Source organism: Pelophylax lessonae (assembly GCF_965119305.1).
Source record: "Pelophylax lessonae genome assembly, chromosome: 10".
NCBI lineage: Eukaryota > Metazoa > Chordata > Amphibia > Anura > Ranidae > Pelophylax > Pelophylax lessonae.
The window spans coordinates 212,601,764-212,622,286 of NC_138777.1; the positions used below are offsets into that span (position 1 = coordinate 212,601,764).

At 45.0% G+C, this 20,523-nt stretch overlaps 1 long non-coding RNA gene across 4 annotated transcripts in view; it reads right to left on the reverse strand.

Annotated features, from left to right (window-relative positions):
• LOC309565469 overlaps nt 1-20,523 on the reverse strand; it is an 81,581-nt gene that overhangs the window by 48,183 nt on the left and 12,875 nt on the right. Inside the window, exons 1-2 of one of the 4 annotated variants that reach the window (XR_014225814.1) lie at nt 10,039-10,161; nt 8,557-8,712 (exon numbers count right to left, since the gene is read on the reverse strand). The exons of 1 other annotated variant lie outside the window; for it this stretch is intronic. This is a non-coding gene — a long non-coding RNA (uncharacterized lncRNA). Of the gene's footprint in view, nt 1-8,556; nt 8,713-10,038; nt 10,162-20,523 lie in introns of those variants that run through there. 2 more of the 4 variants (XR_014225812.1, XR_014225813.1) reach the window with 2 other exon arrangements.

Genomic DNA, 20,523 nt, shown 5'->3' on the forward strand with positions numbered 1-20,523 from the left:
TAGGTTCTCTTTATGGAGGCTATCGGGGGTCTAAAAGACCGCCACGGACTTCATAACATTGAAGTCTATGGCCGTCGCCTCCGGGTCGCCCCAAAGAAGCTCCGGACCCTTTTTCTAGGTCAGAGCGACTTGTGTCGCTCCTATTAGAACGGGTCCGCAGCTTCCCTATGGGAGGCGACCTGCGGCGACCTGTGAGGCGACCAGGTCGCCTCACAGGTCGCCCTAGTGTGAACCGGCACTTACATATACAGAGAGAGCGACTGGCTTCAGGTGAAACCCCTCCAGTGTACTTCAATGTATTCAAAATGCCGAAAACGGCATTTTTGAATACAATCACTTTTTAAATTTGGTGCCTTTAGCAGCCGAGTAACCCGGACGTGACGTCATGGACGCCGCCTCCGGGTTACGTCATCGGAGACCCGATCAAAGCCACATCCGGCTTTGATGAGGACTCCAACCAGACGGCGGACGCATCGGCTAGTTGCTCGGGTCACCCGGTGCGACGGGGGAGATCCGGGCAGAGCTGTGGAAGGCGGTGGGAGGGGGGGGCGTCCCCTCCCGCTCGCCGGGGTAACGATCAAGCGGCTCCCGAACCGCATCGGTCATTACCACCTTAAAGCCGAACACCGGCTCTAAAAAATGGTACCGGGATGATGCCTCTAGCTGCAGGCATCACCCCGGTACAGCCACTTACTGCAGCCGACGTACAGCTACAGCGATTTGCGGTAAGTGGTTAATTAAACTTGGTTAAAAAACCATTAAAAATCTGAAAAAAAACGTGGTTGTTTTTTGATACATAACGTATGTCTTGTGAAAGCAACTTCCCTTTGAATGATATTTTTCTTTTGCAATAACACATATGCAGCAGGGACCGCACTGTTTTGTGAGTTTGCCTATTTCTACGATTTACATTTGACCTCTTTATTAGCAATTAAAAAACAGACGGGGCTTTTAATTCTTCTCCACTGTATCTATCTCACTGGATATCATATGAGATAAAATACTGCATGGTTTCATGAGATAAATATCGCACGTTTTGATTAAATACCGCATACGGTATTTTAGAAGTGTTTTTTTCTTTTTTTTGTGAATTGCGAAAAAAAAATTGGCGAAAAATACTGCTTCATGAATGCAGCCAACATTCATCATTTCACATAGGGAGTAATAATCAGGTAATCCGGTATATCTGGCCTATGTCATGTATGGTATTGGAGATGCAGAATCATTTCCAGGTAATGATAGAGAACTGTTACATTCTTCTCATACACAAACATGATTCTCCTTTATATAATTATTAATCCAAAATGCTTTAGAATTAATTGCCTCTGATACAGTAATTGTCTGAGATAATGACTTAATGAGCTCTAGTTACACCCTGAGCCGCCAATGTGATGCACGCCGTCGACTCTGCACTGCGCTCCTAAAAACAATTTACAAAGATTATGCAAAACAGCTGGAAAAAAAAACATTATTTCTTCTTTTAAATCTGACCTCTGGCCCTCCCTTCAGTCTTGCACAGTTGTAGCGGCTCCTCTGCTGGACTGATATTGGCTTACTCTGATTTCACTGCACACTGTGAGCTTCTCACAATGTGCATTAGAAGCTGCAGCAAGTCAGATACAGCCCGCCTCATTTCCAGCATTATCTAGTCCTTATCTGCTCAGGCTGGCTGTCTTGGCTTGGCCCTCCCATTTCCTTCTTTGTATTTTAGCTCTTTCAACCATTGATCGAAAAAAAAAACAGCATCCATGGATAGCCTAAAACACCAAAAAAATGCATTTTAGGTGTTTTTAAAGCGGAGTTCCGCCTCCCCCTCCATCCCCTCCAAAAATTAAAAGTCAGCAGCTACACATACTGTAAACATACTGTAGCTGCTGACTTTTAATATTAGGACACTTATCTGTTCTGGAGTCCAGCGATGTCGGCACCGCAGCTGATATTTCCATCAGCTGTCGGGTGCTGTCGCCACCATTGCCGGTAAGGGAACCCGGCAGCGAAGCCTTGCGGCTTTACGAGTGGGTCCCTACTGCGCACGCGCGAAGCGCGCTTTGCATTACTATTGGCTTGGTGGCAGGGAAGGAGGAGGGGGCCCAACATTCGAGTGACGGCGCCGCAGAGCCGTATCCCGGAAGTGGGGAAGGGTACCTGTCAAAAACAGGTACCCGTTCCTGCCTCCCCCCTGAAAGTTGCCAAATGTGGCACCGGAGGGGGAGGGGGGGAGGACGCAAAAGAGCGGAAGTTCCACTTTTGGGTGGAACTTCACTTTAATATTGATAGTTCTGTATTATTATTATTATTTCCATAATAATCCTCAATTAATTTTAACGCAAAATAATTTCAGCTCTGAAGACTGTATACATAAAAAAAGAGTAAAATGTTTCAAAAACACACCTCGAGGGACAGAGGTGTGAATGGACCCATAGAGTGTCCTGACTTTAGCACAGTTGCAGAGCTTCCTGGATTACAGGGGAATTTCACTGACTGGTTGTTGGCGGGAGCCATTCTGTCAGTCACCATTCGCCGCAAGCGACTGTCCCGCCGCACAGTAAGTTATACGCACCTCATTGATCACAGTCATCGTGTAGCTGCCTGCTGAGGAGACGTTCGTATGAAACATTCCATGTAGCTGTCACAATGTGTCAAAATATCAGCTTAGGAACTATCAGCAAGTTTATTATTGGAATCACGGAGACGCCCATTCTGACAAATTTCCTGAGTTCCCTTTGTGAGAGAAGAGGAGAGCGAGGTGGGGGGGGGGGGTAATTGCGGGCTGTGCTACGGCAGAACGCGATTGTCGTCATCATATTCTAACTACTGCACAAGCACATACAAATCATGAGAGCATCCTATTATTACTATTATCATCCATTTATATGGCTCTGACATATACCGCAACACTGTACAGACAACACTAAGCCAGTCGCATCATCTCTGCACTAGAGGAGCTTACACTCTAATGTCCCCGCACAGTCACACACTAATATTATACATTTATGTGGCTCTGACATATACCATAGTACTGTAAACAGGACACTGAGCCAGTCACATCAATGTCTGCACTGGAGGAGCTTACACTGTAATGTCCCAGTACAGTTAAACACTATTTTTTTACATTTATATATCCCTGACATATACCACAGTGCTGTTCCTGAGAACATTGAGCCAGTCCCATCAGTCTCTGCAACAGAGGAGCTTACACTCTAATGCCTAAAGTCTGAAGACCTTGTAAAGAGGGGCTAAAAGCTTCATGCTTGTGAATGGTTGGATCGGTTGGCCCTTTGAGGTTGGCTCGGGTGTGCATCAGGGGTGTCCTTTGAGTCCTCTGCTATACATGCTCACAACCGACCCCTTCATTAGGAGGTTAGAAAGCAGACCGTTGTGCAGAGTGCCTTTTGGCATTTCTGGTGAGCCCCTTCTGAGGATCGTGCCTTATGCTGATGACTTGTCTGTTTTCATTTTTGGGACGGGGGAGGTGGTCTCAGTGATGAAGCAGTATGCTGAGGCATCTGGCTCAAAGATAAATCAGGATAAGAGTAAGGTTTTCTGGATGGGAGAGGAAGGTGAAGGCTTCGAGCTTCCGGATACCTTCCCAGAGCCCTGGCAGGAAGTTAAAGTTTTAGGCATCAAATTTGGTCCTGGCGATTATGGCTTTGCAAATTGGTTAAGCAGGCTACAAGATGCCGATGTCAAGGTTGCCAGCTGGAAGGATTGGAAACTCTCTTACAGGGAAAGATTTGACCTGATTAAAACTTACCTGATCCCGGTATATCTGTATGTCAGCTTTGTCTGTGTTTTGCCACTGTCTCTCTAACAACTGCAAACTATTACAGCTGTTTCATCCAGCCGTTATGGGGAAACAGATTGAACCTCATTAAGAGGTCTTTAACCTACCTTTTCAAGGGGATTGGCTGCCTAGGAATGGTCAACCCGGTGGTATTCTTTTCTCTGATATTTTTGAAACATAATTCTGGTAACATGATGGCAGAGGAACCACCTGGGTGGGTTGGTATTTTTCATTCCTGGTTTAGGCCTTTTCTGCAAAGCTGGGAGAATGGTGGGCCAGTGAAAAGCCTGAGGGTCCGACATGGTAAGCTACCTACTTATGTTGCCCTGCACCTGAAAATGCTTCGGCAGTGGCAACTGAGGGCGGAGGAAATTAAGTCGCTTCCTAGGAAGGTCCTGGGGAGGAGGGGTTGTTGAATCTGCCTTTACGAGCCACTGGCCTTGTGGGATTGCCCAGGCCCTGTTATGAGAGAGGGTCTGTGTTTTCTGAATCTAGAGAGAATCCCTTTAAAGTTTTGGGATTTGGCCTGGCGCTCGTTCCATGGCAGATTCTATCTGAAGGGCAACCTGAAGCATCGCTCTGCGGAGAACCGAGGATGTCCAAGAGCGGAGTGTGGTAGGGTGGAGGAAACAATAGATTTCTTGCTTCAGTGCACCTTCAATGTAGCAGAGTTGGGTTATACAGAGTAGTCAAACGGGGTTTTCGAGACTCATTTGGATTTTGATTTTGAGACACATTTACTAGTTAGTTAATTAGTCTGTTACTTCATGTGGAATGCACGGTGTTTGGATTCCACTCAGAAAAAAAGTCCTTCCTGTCGAGGTGGTGGTGCACAACACTCTGGACGAGTTTGGGAAGATTTGGGATCCTGAGAAGGAAAGTTGGTGGCTGGGGGCCTGGACAAAGACCTAGAGGAATATCAGATCCCCGTAGCTGCTGTCTATCAGTCTCTGGGTGTGCAGCTTTTCTTTATGTCCTTTCACATCCCCTAGATTTTTTATAAGACCAGTTTTTTCTAAAAAAAAAAAAAAGCTGCATGCATGGGATGAATGTATAACCGCTTCTTGGCCTGAGGGTGTGTTTAGGTTAAGGTCAGGGTTTTGTTGAGGTGAATCATGATAATATTAATATGAAAATGTGTCTTGGTTGGTATATTTCGTTTTCTTTATGTTTTTTTTTTTCTGACAAAAAAAGCTATTTTCTGTTTTTATGCTAAAGTAAGCTTTTGTTTATATATATATATATATTTTTTTTTTCATGTATTTTGTATATGTAAATATGTTTATATTAGGTTGTATGTTTGTAAGATTAAAAAAAAAAAATGTACACTCTAATGCCCCCCCCCCCCCCACAGTCACACACTGTTATTATTATTTTTATTAATAATTTTATATACCGTAGCTCTGGCATTCAGTATATTGCAGTGCTGTATAGAGAACACTGAGCCAGACACATCAGTCTGTACCAGGGGAGCCTAAAATCGAATGCTCAACCCCCCCCCCCCCCCAAACGTCACACACTATTATTATTTATTTATACTGCTCTGATATATACCTCAGTGCTGTGCAGAGATCACTGAGCCAGTCACATCAGTCATTAGCAGAGGAGCTTACACTCTAATGCCCCTGCACAGTCATTGGACATAAAGGGTATTAAATGTTAGAGTGTAAGCTCCTCTGGTGCAGAGACTAAAATGAATGTCTCAGTGTTCCCTGTGCAGCTCTGTGGTATTTGTCAGAGCTAAAAAAAATGTATATTAATAGGAGCGTGTGGCTGTGGTGGGGTATTAGAGTGTAGGCTCCTCTGGTGCAGAAATGGATGTGACTGGCTCAATGTTCTCTTTCAGGAGGTCCACTTTAAGAGAAGAATTTCCTTACGATGCGGAATGTCAGGACGGGATCTGAGAGCGGAGTGCAGACTGCAGCACAAACCTTCTGCCCTGTAATTCTGGTCACTCTGCTGGCTGGTGGCGTACAGTCAATCCAGCGACACTTCATTAATAGGTCATAATGACACTCTATACACAGCTGGCGTGCCAGCCTTTTACCAAATACCAGATCAGCGGAACACAAAAATGCGTATTTGTAAAATAGAAACTTCTCAGAAACGGCCAGCGGAGAGCAACACTCAGAAATTGGGTTTATGATACACAAGGCGGTGCTCAAAGGGGCACAAGGGACTTCGGCTGCCAAGTAAAGAGTTCATCCAAACTAGCAGATGTCGTATTACTTACGGGAACGGGCACCAACATTTGCTGGGGCCACAGAAAGGAACATTGGCAGGCGGTATGTTTTTTTTTAAAGCCTTACTCCAGGTTCTACCCCCAAGTCATCCCCACCCACTTTGTGCAGGCCCCCCAGTAGCTTTCTATTTTTTACTTACCTCTTTCCAGATGCCTTCAGGTTGGTCCAATGGTATGCACAATCCTCTTCATTTTTGGATCATATCCAATGGTGGGTGGTTTCCCACGATGATGTCAGCACCGTACTCTGAATCATTGTGTGTGATTGGTGATCTCCCCTCAGGGGCAGGTCCATGACATCCTGCACTCACAGTATATGTCCTTGACATCTTTTATGTTGGAGACCGAGGACATCTAGTGGTGAAAAATAATATACATGGGAAAACACAGGAGAGGTGCTGAGCTTTGTATTTTTTTAACCACTTCTGGACCGGAAGGATTTGCCCCCTTAACCACTTGCCGACCACCGCACGACTATCTACGTTGGCGGTCAGCCCCTCACAGGCAAAGTGACGTAGGGCTACATCACTAGCTTGTGAGGGTCTAGGGAGCGAGCGCGCGCCGCCGGAGGCGCGCTCCCGCTCCCGCATGGTCACGGACCCCCCCCGCGCGTGTGACCGGCGGACTCGATGTCCGCCGGTCACTCTGCGATCGGCGGGGGAGAGGGAGAAAGTCAGGCGGCTTGTGTAAACAAGCTGCCTGTCATTCTCCCCTGTGTATAAAGGATGATCATACGGTTCTACTATGTAGAACCGTTGGAACCGTTGATCACTCTTCATACATCTGAAGCCACAGCCAATCACAGTAGAAAGCACGCCCCTAGGGACACACATAGCCCCTCCCTTTCAAAAAAAGTTAACCCCTTCACTGCCAGTGTATTTTTACAGTAACAGTGCATATGTATAGCACTGATTACTGTAGAAATGTCACTGGTAACCCCAAAAGTGGCAAAAATGTCAGTCAAGGGTCCGATCTGTCCGCCGCAATGTCGAAATACCGCAAAAAAAATCGCAGATCGCCGCCATTACGCGTTAAAAAAAAAAACAACAAAAATGACAAAAATCTTTCCCTTTGTTAGTAAACGCGATAACTTTTGTGCAAACCAATCAAAATACGCTTTTTGCGATTTTTTTTACCAAACATAGGTAGCATAAAACAAATTGGCCGAAAATGTTAAAATTTTTGATTTTTACATTTTTTTGGGGGGGAATTTCATATAAAAAAATGTGAAAAATATTGCTATTTTTGCAAAATTTACGCTCTTTTTTTGTTTATAGCGCATGATCAAAAAATCGCACAGGTGATCAAATACCACCAAAAGAAAGCTCTGTTTGTGGGAAAAAAGGACGCCAAATTCGTTTAGATACAGCGTCGCACGACCGCGCAATTGTCCGTTAAAGTCACGCAGTGCCGAATCGCAAAATACCCCCTGGTCAGGAAGGGGGTAAAATCTTCCGGGGCTTAAGTGGTTAATGACCAGGCCATATTGTGCGATTCGGCACTGCATAAATTTAACAGAGAATTGCGTGGTTGTGCGACACTGTACCAAAATAAAATTGATATTCTTTTTTTCCCCACAAATAGAGTTTTCTTTTGGTGGTATTTGATCACCTGTGTGATTATTATTTTTTGTGCTAAAAACAAATAAAGAGCGACAATTCTGAAAAAAAAAAAAAAAAAAGAAAACAATATTTTTCACATTCTGCTATATAACATTCCCCCCCCCCCCCCCCCAAAAAAAAGTTAAAAATCCTTTTAGGCCAATTTGTATTTTGCTACATATTTTTGGTAAAAAAAATCTCAATAAGCGTATTTTGATTGGTTTGCGCAAAAAATTATCGCGTCTACAATCTAGGGGAAAGATTTTTTGCGGGACTGCGACATTGCATCAGACAGATCGGACCCCCAACTAACATTTTTGACACTTTTGGGGGTACCAGTGACTTTACTACAGTAATGAGTGCTATATATATGCACTGTTACTGTAATAATGACATTGGCAGGGAAGGGGTTAACACTGTGGTTATCAAAGGGTTAAGTGTGAGCCTAGAGGGTGTTTTCTAACCGAATGGGGGTGGGGCTTGTGAAATGATCATAGAGACCTGTGATCCTATATAGAAGGGTCACAGGCTCTCTGTGTTCATTTCGGAGAGAAGAATGGTTTGCTGCGTTTACAACAGCTGACTGTCCTTCTCTCTCAGCGGGGAGCGATTGCGGGTGCCCGGCGGCAACTGTGGATGCCGGCCCCGTGGATCGGCATCCTCGCTGCCTAGCCAGCACCACGCGCGCGACCAATGTAGGGCTACGTTGCTTCGCGCAGGAGAGCCAGCCTGCTGCAGTAAATGTGCGGCGGGCAATCGGGAAGCGGTTAAACCTTGCAGGGGACTATTTTTTAAAAATAATATTTTCTTGAGTTTGGCTTTAAAGCTGAATACAGGGAAAAATACCCTTACAGTGGGGTTCCCCTGCACTGCAAGAATTCAATGCTCATTTTTGCCTTGGGTACCAAAAAGAAAGCACGTTTACCTACTTTATCTCTTGCTCCAGCAGGCTCCTTCCCGCAGCCTGTCTCTCCACAGTCTTTTCTCTTCCGCGCTGCAGCTGGTACAGTCCTGCATTGTAATTGAGGTCACTGAGGGCCCGCCAACAAGCCAGAGTATCGTAGAATAGGGGAGACTGCTGGCTGCTGGGGAAAGAAGGGGTACGATAAGCAAAAGTTATTTTTATTGGTACCCTAGGCTTAAAGGGTAAAAATAGCAAATAAAGAAAAAAGAATTTAGCGTACACAAGTGCGACACAAATTTGTAATTTTCTGAAAATGCAATGCAATATGGCCGCCTGGAGCTGTTCTGTACACAGAATGTATACTGACCACACCCCAGAAACATCATTTCCTGCTTGTGTGATTGGCTCACCAATTTTCCCAGAAGTCTGCACTAAGATACAAGTCAGATTTCTGATATCCCCTGCAACACAAATGTCATTTTTGGTGAGATACTCCCAATAGGAACACGTCTAAAGAGATGCAGGCCCAGCAGCTTTCCTTATTAGTGCTCTGCAGCTGCACAGCTGATTGATAATTATGAAACCACTCCCATTAGACCCACTCAGCACAAAAGGAACAAACAATGATTTCTTCAGAATAACAAAAGGAAGGAATCTGCAATAAAGTTTGTTATAATCCTTGCAATGTACAGAGATCACCCCAAGGGGAATGTTTTTTTCTCAACAAAAGTGGAAGTACGCTTTAAACAAGCATTTAATCCTTGCACTGCAGGAGAAGCCCCTCTGCAAGGATAGATTTTTCATATTCCCGGAGTTCATTTTTAAGGAGAATACATATTGTTTCTATAAATGTTTTATTTGCTAAGTTTTATCATTAGTAAAACTATTTATTTTGTTTTAGTCAGTTAAAAATTAAATATTGCATATTAATATTAAACATGTAACACTCGTAGGCACAAAGTGGCAAGCTGTAGCCTTCAGCTCCAGTGCCTGATCTACTGCTATGATGTGAATAGACTTGATAAACAGGTTATGAAATTGCTCACATACAACTAAAGGGATTGTCTACATTTTTCCGGTTCAAGTAGTACAGAAATATTAACTGTGCAAATTAAATACAGTATCACCTATGGCACTCAACTGCATTGTTACAGGTGCGCTAGTCAGGGCCGTCTTTAGTATTGATTGGACCCTGGGCAAATATTTTCTTGGACCCTACCAAATGCACCTATCCACTATTTGTGGGCAGTGCGGGCTCAAGGGGCAGCTGCTTTGGGCCCCACAACAATGGCAGGGCCTGGGGAAGCTGCCCCTTTTGCCCTGTGTTAAAGATGGCCCTGGTGCTATTTCAAATACAATTGCCTCACATACAACGTATTATCTCAGAGGAGGGACATGCGCCCTCCTTCTCTATTAGCAGAGGTGGAACAACCTGGCTTAGTCAGTCATAGACAGACATACAGCAATCAAGCAAATAATAAGTAATAGAAATCACACACAGTCTTACACAGCACAGCAATTCCAGCAGCAGGGGTCATTCTAGAAACAACAGTTCTTCTAGTCCCACAAGCAAGTTCAATACATAGAAAATCCAATGTGTGCACAGATTTACAAACTGTAGAAAATGTGCTTCCAGCGGGAAAAGACACATGAGCAGGAACAGACACATGAGCAGGAACAGACACATTAAGTTAATACAGGAGACTATGATCTGATGTGGACTACGGTCTTCTGCATTATCCTCAGTTGCTTCTAAGCGGATCTCAAATTCTGCAATGCAGCATGTACTACTCAGAAGAGACCATGTGCTTGCTGAGGCACCTGCTGACGAGGCACCATTCACAGGCAATTTAACTCTTTAATAAGACATAGAGACACATGAGGGTTCTTCAAAAAGTTTCCGCACTTAAAAAAGTGCGGAAACTTTTTGAAGAACCATTGTAGAAATTGAATCTAACACAATTTTACTTTAGAGAAGTTCAGTACAATGGATGTATATCCAGCCTTTTAATGTGTAAAACGTTACTAAGCCCCGCCTCTGCTAGGAAGTAACACTCATTGAGGGAACATGGAAGAAATAGGAAGGATCTAGCCATGATTGAGGGAACATGGAAGAAACAGGAAGGATATAGCTAGGATTGAGGGAACATGGAAGAAATAGTCAGGCTCAAGCTAGCATTGGGGGAAAATGGAAGAAACAAAGGAGTATCCAGCTAGGATTGAGGGAAAATGGAAGAAACAGGGAATATCTAGGATTGAGTGAACATGGAAGAAACAGGTAGTATCTAGCTAGGATTGAGGGAAGATGGAATAAATAGGGAGGATCTAGCTAGGATTGGAGGTAGATGGAAGAAACAGGGAGTATCTAGGTAGGATTGAGGGAACATGGAAGAAACAAGGAGGATCTAGCTAGGATTGAGGGAAGATGGAATAAATAGGGAGGATCTATCTAGGATTGAGGGAACATGGAAGAAACAAGGAGGATCTAGCAAGGATTGAGGGATCATGGAAGAAACGGGGAGTATCTAGCAAGGATTGAGGGAACATGGAAGAAACGGGGAGTATCTAGCTAGGATTGAGGGAACATGGAAGAAACAAGATGGATCTAGCAAGGATTGAGGGAACATGGAAGAAACAGGGAGTATCTAGCTAGGAATTAGGGATCATGGAAGAAACGGGGAGTATCTAGCTAGGATTGAGGGAACATGGAAGAAACAGGGAGTATCTAGCTAGGATTGAGGGATCATGGAAGAAATGGGGAGTATCTAGCTAGGATTGAGGGAACATGTAAGAAACAGGGAGTATGTAGCTAGAATTGAGGGAACATGGAAGAAACAAGGAGTATCTAGCTAGGATTGAGGGAACATGTAAGAAACGGGGAGTATCTAGCTAGGATTGAGGGAACGTGTAAGAAACGGGGAGTATCTAGCTAGGAATGAGGGAACGTGGAAGAAACAGGGAGTATCTAGCTAGGAATGAGGGAACGTGGAAGAAACGGGGAGTATCTAGCTAGGATTGAGGGAACATGGAAGAAACAAGGAGGATCTAGCTAGGAATGAGGGAATGTGGAAGAAACAGGGAGTATCTAGCTAGGAATGAGGGAACGTGGAAGAAACAGGGAGTATCTAGCTAGGAATGAGGGAACGTGGAAGAAACAGGGAGTATCTAGCTAGGATTGAGGGAACATGGAAGAAACAAGGAGGATCTAGCTAGGATTGAGGGAATGTGGAAGAAACAGGGAGTATCTAGCTAGGAATGAGGGAATGTGGAAGAAACGGGGAGTATCTAGCTAGGATTGAGGAAACATGGAAGAAACAAGGAGTATCTAGCTAGGATTGAGGGAACATGTAAGAAACGGGGAGTATCTAGCTAGGATTGAGGGAACGTGTAAGAAACGGGGAGTATCTAGCTAGGAATGAGGGAACGTGGAAGAAACAGGGAGTATCTAGCTAGGAATGAGGGAACGTGGAAGAAACGGGGAGTATCTAGCTAGGATTGAGGGAACATGGAAGAAACAAGGAGGATCTAGCTAGGAATGAGGGAATGTGGAAGAAACAGGGAGTATCTAGCTAGGAATGAGGGAACGTGGAAGAAACAGGGAGTATCTAGCTAGGAATGAGGGAACGTGGAAGAAACAGGGAGTATCTAGCTAGGATTGAGGGAACATGGAAGAAACAAGGAGGATCTAGCTAGGATTGAGGGAACATGGAAGAAACAGGGAGTATCTAGCTAGGAATGAGGGAATGTGGAAGAAACAGGGAGTATCTAGCTAGGAATGAGGGAATGTGGAAGAAACAGGGAGTATCTAGCTAGGAATGAGGGAATGTGGAAGAAACGGGGAGTATCTAGCTAGGATTGAGGAAACATGGAAGAAACAAGATGGATCTAGCTAGAATTGAGGGAAGATGGAATAAATAGGGAGGATCTAGCTAGGATTGGAGGTAGATGGAAAAACAAGGGGATCTAACTAGGAATGAGTGAACATGGAAGAAACAGGGAAGATCTAGCTAGGATTGGAGGAACATGGAAAAAACAAGGGGGATCTAGCTAGGATTAGGGTAACAGGGAAGAAACAAGAGGGATCTAGCTAGGATTGGGGGGACATGGAAAAAAAACAGAGGATCTAGCTAGGATTGGGGGAACATGGAAACAGTGATGATCTAGTTAAGATTAAGGGAACATGGAAGAACCAGTAAGGATCCAGCTAGAATTAAGGGAGCATGGAAGAAACAGGAGAATCTAGCTAGGACTGAACTAACTAGCACTAAGCATGAGGGGAGGACAGAGGGAAATACCAATACACATAAGTAAACATGTTATAGTGGCCCTAAACCACCACTAGTTATCAACATACAACAAAATAATAGTAACCTGAAGCAGTATAATACAACAACAGAAAAAATACATAAGAGGGACAAAACATAGCCACAAATGTCCTTGCTTAGTCCCTTCTTGTTTTGGGGTGACAACTCTTTCTTAATTGCACTCCTGTGTTGTCACCCAGTCACATGCACCCCTGGTAGAGACTATAAGTGGCTGTCTGTCCTGACACACATTACTTGGGCATGGTTCATCATTGTCATCAAGAAGCCAGTCCAGAGCAACAGAGTTCATGTAGACAAGAAAGAGATGTAAGATGATGGAGGAGATCAGCAGAACTGAGATGGGGGAAAAGATAAAAAAAACGTAAAAAGCAGTAATTTATTTAAAAAAAATGGCAATTGTATATGACACAGTGCACAGATCACCGTCCACTTAGAGTTGACAAAGCCCAAGATGACTTTAGATTTTAAGCCTTTGTAGCCCAGGTGGAGCACTCTTTTAAAACCCGTATTATGTCAACTGGTTCACAAGCAGGAATTACAAACATATCATCTTGTATGAGGCTGACCTGAGATCACTCAAAAGGCTTTAAACCATCAAAAGATGCCATTCACATCCCCGACAGCTGCGGGACAATCGCTGAGCTCACCAGAGGATATCTGACATGCTGAACATGGAAGAAAAACACGATATAGCGCCGGTGTCATGAGCTCAGGGTCCTGTAGACCACCATCAATGTTCTGGCGCATCCCCCTGTTCCTGCCAGGGATACAGCAAAGATATGTTAGTTTGAAAGCTCTGCAACCTTCACAAATTAAAAGAGAAGTATGTTTTTTTTTTCAGAATCATACTTACCTAGGTGGATGCAGTCAGGGGAGGACTGGGCCAGGGGGCAGGGGGGCAATTGCCCCCCTGGGCCACTCTGATGCCCCGTAAAAAGGCTGCACTGCTTCTGCCACAGACATGCCTAAAGGATTCCTGGTGAAGAGAAGTAAAAAGTCCCTGCTGCTGACCTACTGAGTGTGAGTTGAAGACAAGGACAAAGCATAGCCCCCCCCCCCAGCATGGATGGTGTAAAGTGTGTCTGGGCAGAAGCCGGTTTCATGCCCCACTGAAGACACTTCTGCCCTGGTCAGCCCCAACCGAGCTGTCCCAGCTCTCCCCAACCTTCCCCTGCAGGCCAGGTCGGGAACTCAGATTCAGCCGGTAAGTAGAGAGTATCTGGAGCAGGGCTTCAGCTTATAATGGGGGTCAGGAGGAGGATTGGGAGAGTGGGAGGGGGGGGGGCTGAGGAAAACTGGGAGGGGGTCGAGTCACTGCACCATGAGCCTCTGGTTTGCACTTTCCACCTGGGCTGAAAGTTGCCAGTCTGCACCTGGATGCAGTATGGTTCTGATGCTCCATCTGTCCCCCCGCTAGCTTTTAGACTGAGAACTGAGCGATCTAACACCGCTGATCACTCGGCTCTTAGAGCTCCAGCTCAAGAGGCTGAGCCGGATGGCAGTTTAGTCATGTCGGCAGATCCCGTTTTCCTGAGCCTTGACCGGCTCTGTGTTGTCAGCTGACAGCAGGCTTCAGCCCGCTGTCTGCTGAAAATGGGTCACAGGAGTGCAAAACGAACTGCACTCCTGTGATCCATAGGAGAAGTACAGCCAAACGAGCTCTGGCTGTACTTCTCCTTTAAATCTGAATTCCGGATCATTAAATATTGTCTAAGTCCATTCATAATGTATATCATTCTTAAATCCTGGTTCACACTATAGCGATGACAGACATTGCATGTGATTCGGAGCGCACTGCTCTGAAAATCAAATGCGATGTCTGCAATGGGAATTCGGCCATACAGATTGTATTGCTGAATTCGCATCAGATTCGGACACAACACGCACAGGACCCTTTTTTGGGTCCACAGCAGAATCGGATCCAATGGTGGTTTTACACCTATGCGATCTGATTCATGTTCGAACTTACAGTTCGCACTGCGATATGAAAACTGATCTGGGGATGTCGTCAACTTTGTATTGGGCGATTCGCATATGGCAGTGTGAACTGGCTGCGATTTGAATGTGATGCGGGAACCCGCAGTGAATTCGCAGGGTTCCTGCTTTGCATATATGTGAATCGGCACTGAGTCATGGTGTTTTGTATATTTTTTCTAGATCTGTGCAGTAATCCAGTGTGAGACTTCCTGTAATAAAGACCGCTCTCTGCTGCTCTCTCTCCTTGTGCAGGGTGATTGGTCTTGTCTCCGCCCCCTCCTGTAGTTATCTGCAGGCAGACTTTATTGGGTGGAGTCTGCTGAGCCCCTCCCACAGCTCTGTATAGCACAGTGATAATGTCACGGCTACTTTTACCAGGTCACATCTGGGGTTGCAAAAGCAGTTGGTGTACATAAAATGGGTTTGTACCCTTTGTGGCTATTGAGGAACATATTTAAATAAACATTCTTGCACCTGGCATTCTGCTTTAAATTCAAATGGATCCTTCAAGTCCCGAATGAGGGACAAAGGAGAATTTAGCAAACAGTTTTTTTCGTCGGGCGCTCATCCAGCGCTCTGGAACTGGCAGGCCATTAAGAGAATCAAAGTTTCCTACTGCAGTCCGGAATTGGCAACAATTATTTAGAAGAATACTTTGTTGCTGAGCTGGAATTTATAAGCTCATTCTGGATACTGTATAGCTAAGTGTGGCATGTTAGTGGATTTGGACTTAGTGCCGGTTCACATTATAGCGATGTCAGACATTGCATGTGATTCGCAGCGCACTGCTGTGCAAATGTCTGATGTCTGTGCGATGCAAATGCCCAAAAAATAAACGCCTGAAAAACACCCAAAAAAAGCCTGAAAACTATATGCTCAGGTGTGAATGGAGTCTTAGGCTCCATTCACACCTGAGCGTATCATTTTTGGGCGTTTTTTGGGGGCGTTTTTTCAGACGTTTTTTGAAGGTGTTTGGAGGCAGGCATGACATCTAACAAAAACGGTTGTAATCTGCCAAAAAAGAAGCTCATGTACTTTTTTGAGCTTCAGGCGTTTTTGCTTCAGGCAACAAAATGATCATATGTGAACAGGGGCCATTGAAATGAATGGGATTTTGCTTGTTGGGCGTTTTGAGTCCCGGTTCACACATATGCGATGCGGGAACCCTGCGAATCCACTGCGGGTTCCCGCATCGCACTCAACTCGCAGGCAGTTAATACTGCCATAAGCAAATCGCTGGGGGTGTCAATACAAAGGTAAGGACACCCCCAGATCAGTTTGCATATCGATATCGCAGTGTGAACTGTCAGTTCGGACATGAATTGGATTGCATAGGTGTGAACACCCATGCGATCCGATTCTGGTGCGGACCCAAAAAAGGGTCCTGTGCAAGTTGTGTCTGAATGCAATATGAATTCAGCCATTCATCTATACAATCTGTATGGCAGAATTGGCATCGCACAGACATAGCATGTGATTTGCAGAGCAGTGCACTCCGAATCACATGCGATGTCTGACATCGCACTAATGTGAACCGTTTTACGAGCTGAAAAACGATCAGGTGTGAACAGGGCCTAGACCCAGCCTTTTTGACACTTTTTATTTACATTTGGTATTTGGTTGGCTTAGAACCCCCAAACATTATAAATATATTTTTTGAAGGAGGCCCTAGAGAATAAAATGGTGGGTTTTGCAATTTGTTTACATCACACAGACTTTGTGCAGCGGTTATTTGAACACAGTTTTTTGGGAAAAAAATAAACTTTAATGAATTTTACTGAATGAAAACAAAATATAATAGCCATTTGTTTGGTAAAATATAAAATTTGGTGTTACTCCGACTAAAACAGATACCAAACGTGTTTAACCACTTCCATACCGGGCCTATTCTGGCACTCATCTCCTACATGTAAAAATTATCATTTTTTTGCTAGAAAACTACTCAGAACCCCCCCACATTATATATATGCTTTTTTAGCAGAGACCCTGGGGAATAAAATGGCAGTTGTTGCAACTTTTTATGTCACACAGTATTTGCACAGCAAGGTTTTTTTTTGGTTTTTTTTTAAACTGTTTCATGAATTAAAAAAAAAAAAAAAAACACAAAAATTAGCCCAACTTTTTTGTATAAATGATGTTAGTAAATAGATACCTAACATGTCACGCTTTAAAACTGTGCACACTCCTGGAATGGTGGCAAACTTCGGTACTTAAAAATCTCCATAGGTGACGCTTTAAAGATTTTTACAGGTTACATGTTTAGAGTTACAGAGGAGGTCTTGTGCTAGAATTATTGCTCTCGTTGTAACGTTCGCTGCGTTACCTTAAAAATGTGGCTTTAACGCCGTTTACATATGTGGGGGCGACGTACGTATGCGTTTGCTTCTGCGTCCGAACACACTGGCATGGGGACTCTTTGCATTTTTTTTTATTGTTTATTTTATTTTTATTTTTTTTATTTTTAGACTTTCCCTTTTTTTTTATCACTTTTATTCCTATTACAAGGAATGTAAACATCGCTTGTAATTAAATAGGGCATGACAGGTTCTCTTTATGGAGAGATGTGGCGTCTAAAAGATGTCTAGGCAGAAAAAACTAAGACTGAGAGAAAAAAAAAGTACACGGCAGTGTTTACATCTGCCGGGCCAGACGTGACATCATAATGTTGTGCCCGGGCCTTCCGAAGGTCATAAAGACTGCCGGGGACCCTCTGGTATTCTCTATGGCTCGCATGGGCAAGCCGGTAGAAGCACCGGAGGGCGGCGGGAGGGGGGAAGGGGAACGTCCCCTCCCACTGCCTGTAAAAACGATCAAGTGGCTGAACTGCCTCTATGATTGTTCTTATAGTGCAAGGCATCGCCGGCTGCAAAAGATGATATCTGAATGATGCCTGCAGCTGCACCCATCATTCAGATATCTCCATTCAAAATCCAAGATGTCATTTGACAGCCTTGGGCAGGAAGAGGTTAAAATTGCGTACGCTTGGGGAATGGTGCAAAACTACTGTATTTAAAAATCTCCATAGGCTTTATAAGCCTTTACAGGTTACCAGTTTAGAGTTACAGAGGGAGTCTGGTGCTAGAATTATTGCTCTCGCCCTGACGCTTTCATTCGCTTTTGCACTCAAGCACGGAGGGATGAGGGCGCTTTAAAATTATTATTATTATTATACAGGATTTATATAGCGCCGACAGTTTGCGCAGCGCTTTACAATATGAGGGAAGACAATACAGTTACAATACAATTGAATACAGGAGGATTTAGAAGACCCTGCTCTTTAGAGCTTAAAATCTAGAATTAGACCTTACAATCTAGAAAATATATATATATTTTTAATTGTATTATTTATTTATTGATTAACACTGTTTCATTATTATTATTTTTATTACTTTTATTGCTGTCACAAGGAATATTTACATCACATCAGGTTTACATGACAGCAATAGACAGTGACAGGTACTCTTTATGGAGAGATTTGGGGTCTGTTAAACCCCAGATGTCTCTTCCGCCCTAAAAGCATCTGATCACACCAAGATCGGTGTGATCAAATGCTTTTAAGATTTAAAAACGGTGATGTTTACATCCGGGGAAACCGGAAGTGACGACAGTACTCATGGCTTCTGGTTTCCTATACCATTGGTCCTCAACTCCGGTAGTCAGGGCCCACTAACAGGCCAGATTTTAAATATTACTTTGGAGAGATGCAGACTAGAGTACTGCAATCACTGAGCAGCAAATGATATCACCTGGGATATATATCAGTTATCTTGCAAACCTGGCCTGTTAGTGGGCCCTGAGGGCCAGGGTTGGGGACCACTGTCCTATACCATAGAGCTCATCAGAGACTTTCTGGTCCTCCATGGGCTCTATGGCAAGCCGGCTTTAGTTCTGGGTAGGGTTGAGCGGACACCTAGATGTCCGTGTTCGACGGGTTCGGCCGAACTTTAAAAAAAAGTCCGGGTCCGTGTCCCGGACTTTTACCGAACTTTTCCCGGACACCGAACCCCATTGAAGTCAATGGGGACCCGAACTTTAAGGCACTAAAATGGCTCTAAAACACCAAAGGAAAGGGCTAGAGTGCTGCAAATGGCAGCAAAACGTAATTAAGAGCATGGCAAGTGCTCTGCAAACAAATGTGGATAGGGAAATAACTTAAAACAACAAAAAAAAACAGAAAAATAAAACAATGTTCTTCTTCATCTCTGAAGGACGAGGCCCATATGGAGTAGGAGGGAGGTTGAGGTGGTGGTGGATGTGGCGGTGACATAGGCGTGCGCACAGGGTGTGCTGGGTGTGCCTGGGCACACCCTAATCACCTAGGGCACATAGCATTGCCAGTGAGGAGATGGGAAAGATCTCCCTGGGACCTGCTCTGCTCTATTTCTCCTTGCCTACAGGTACATGGCCCCGATACATTACTCTCCCTGCTGGCAAACACATGCATGTGTATTTCAACTTTGGGGTGCACACCTTAATGCAATAGGCTGCGCACACCTATGGGCGGTGTAGGTGGAAGCGGCGGTGGAGGAGGACCAGGGCCGGATTAACAGCATCATGGGCTTGGTGCTGAGGATTTTGAAGGGCCTTAGGGCCGTGCCTTGCCATGCACCCAGAGGAGGAAGGGTGCAGCCATGCATGCCTAATTCAACATGGGATGCTGTCTCTGAAGCCCATAAACACATCCATGCATCGCCAACTGTCCCTCCTTGTCCGGCCTTCACGCTGTGTGGGGAGGTTCTGAGGGTGCTGCCTGGGGAAGCGAGCATAGAAGCCAGACTTCTGTGTTTACAAGTGACAGAAGAGCGGTAACAGTGAATATGGCCAACCCGGGGCCTATATAAAAGGTAGGGGCCTGGAGCTGCAGCTCCAATAGCCCCTACATTAATCTGGCCCTGAGGAGGAGGACGAGGTAGCCAACACTGCTTCTTTTCACAAATTTTAAATGAGGGTACACCCCAAAAGAGTGAGAAAGAGCAAAAATGGAACAATGGGTGGGTAAGGTCGGTATCCATTGCTATTCTGCATAAGGTACGGAAAAGTCCCGTGGGATCCATGCCTGGTTCATTTTAATGAACGTGAGCTTGTCCACATTGTCTCTGGACAGGCGGCTGCGCTTGTCTGTTATAACGCCCCCAGCCGTGCTAAATACCCGTTCAGATAATACACTGGCTGCAGGGCACGCCAGCACCTCCAAGGCGTAAAGGGCAAGCTCAGGCCATGTGCCCAATTTGGAGACCCAGAAGTTGAAGGGGGCAGACCCGTCATTCACTACATGTAGGCGTGTGCACACATACTGCTCCACCATGTTGGTAAAATGCTGCCTCCTGCTAAGACGTTCCATCTGAGCTGCTGGTGCTGCTGTTTGTTGTGGCGTGCTGACAAAGCTTTTCCACATTTCGGCCATGCTAACCCTGCCTTCTGAGGTGCTGGCGGTGCCCTGGTTGCGTTGGCGACCTCCTCCTCCTCCTCCTCTGCCTTGTGCTTCCACTGTGGCCCCGCTGTCAGATGGGAATGCCAGCAGCATGGCGTCTACCAGCGTGCGCTTGTACTCGCGCATCTTGCGATCGCGCTCCAGTGAGTGAATTAAGGACGGTACGTTGTCCTTGTAACGGGGATCCAGCAGCGTGGCCACCCAGTAATCAGCACAAGTTAGAATGTGGGCAACTCGGCGGTCGTTGTGGAGACACTGC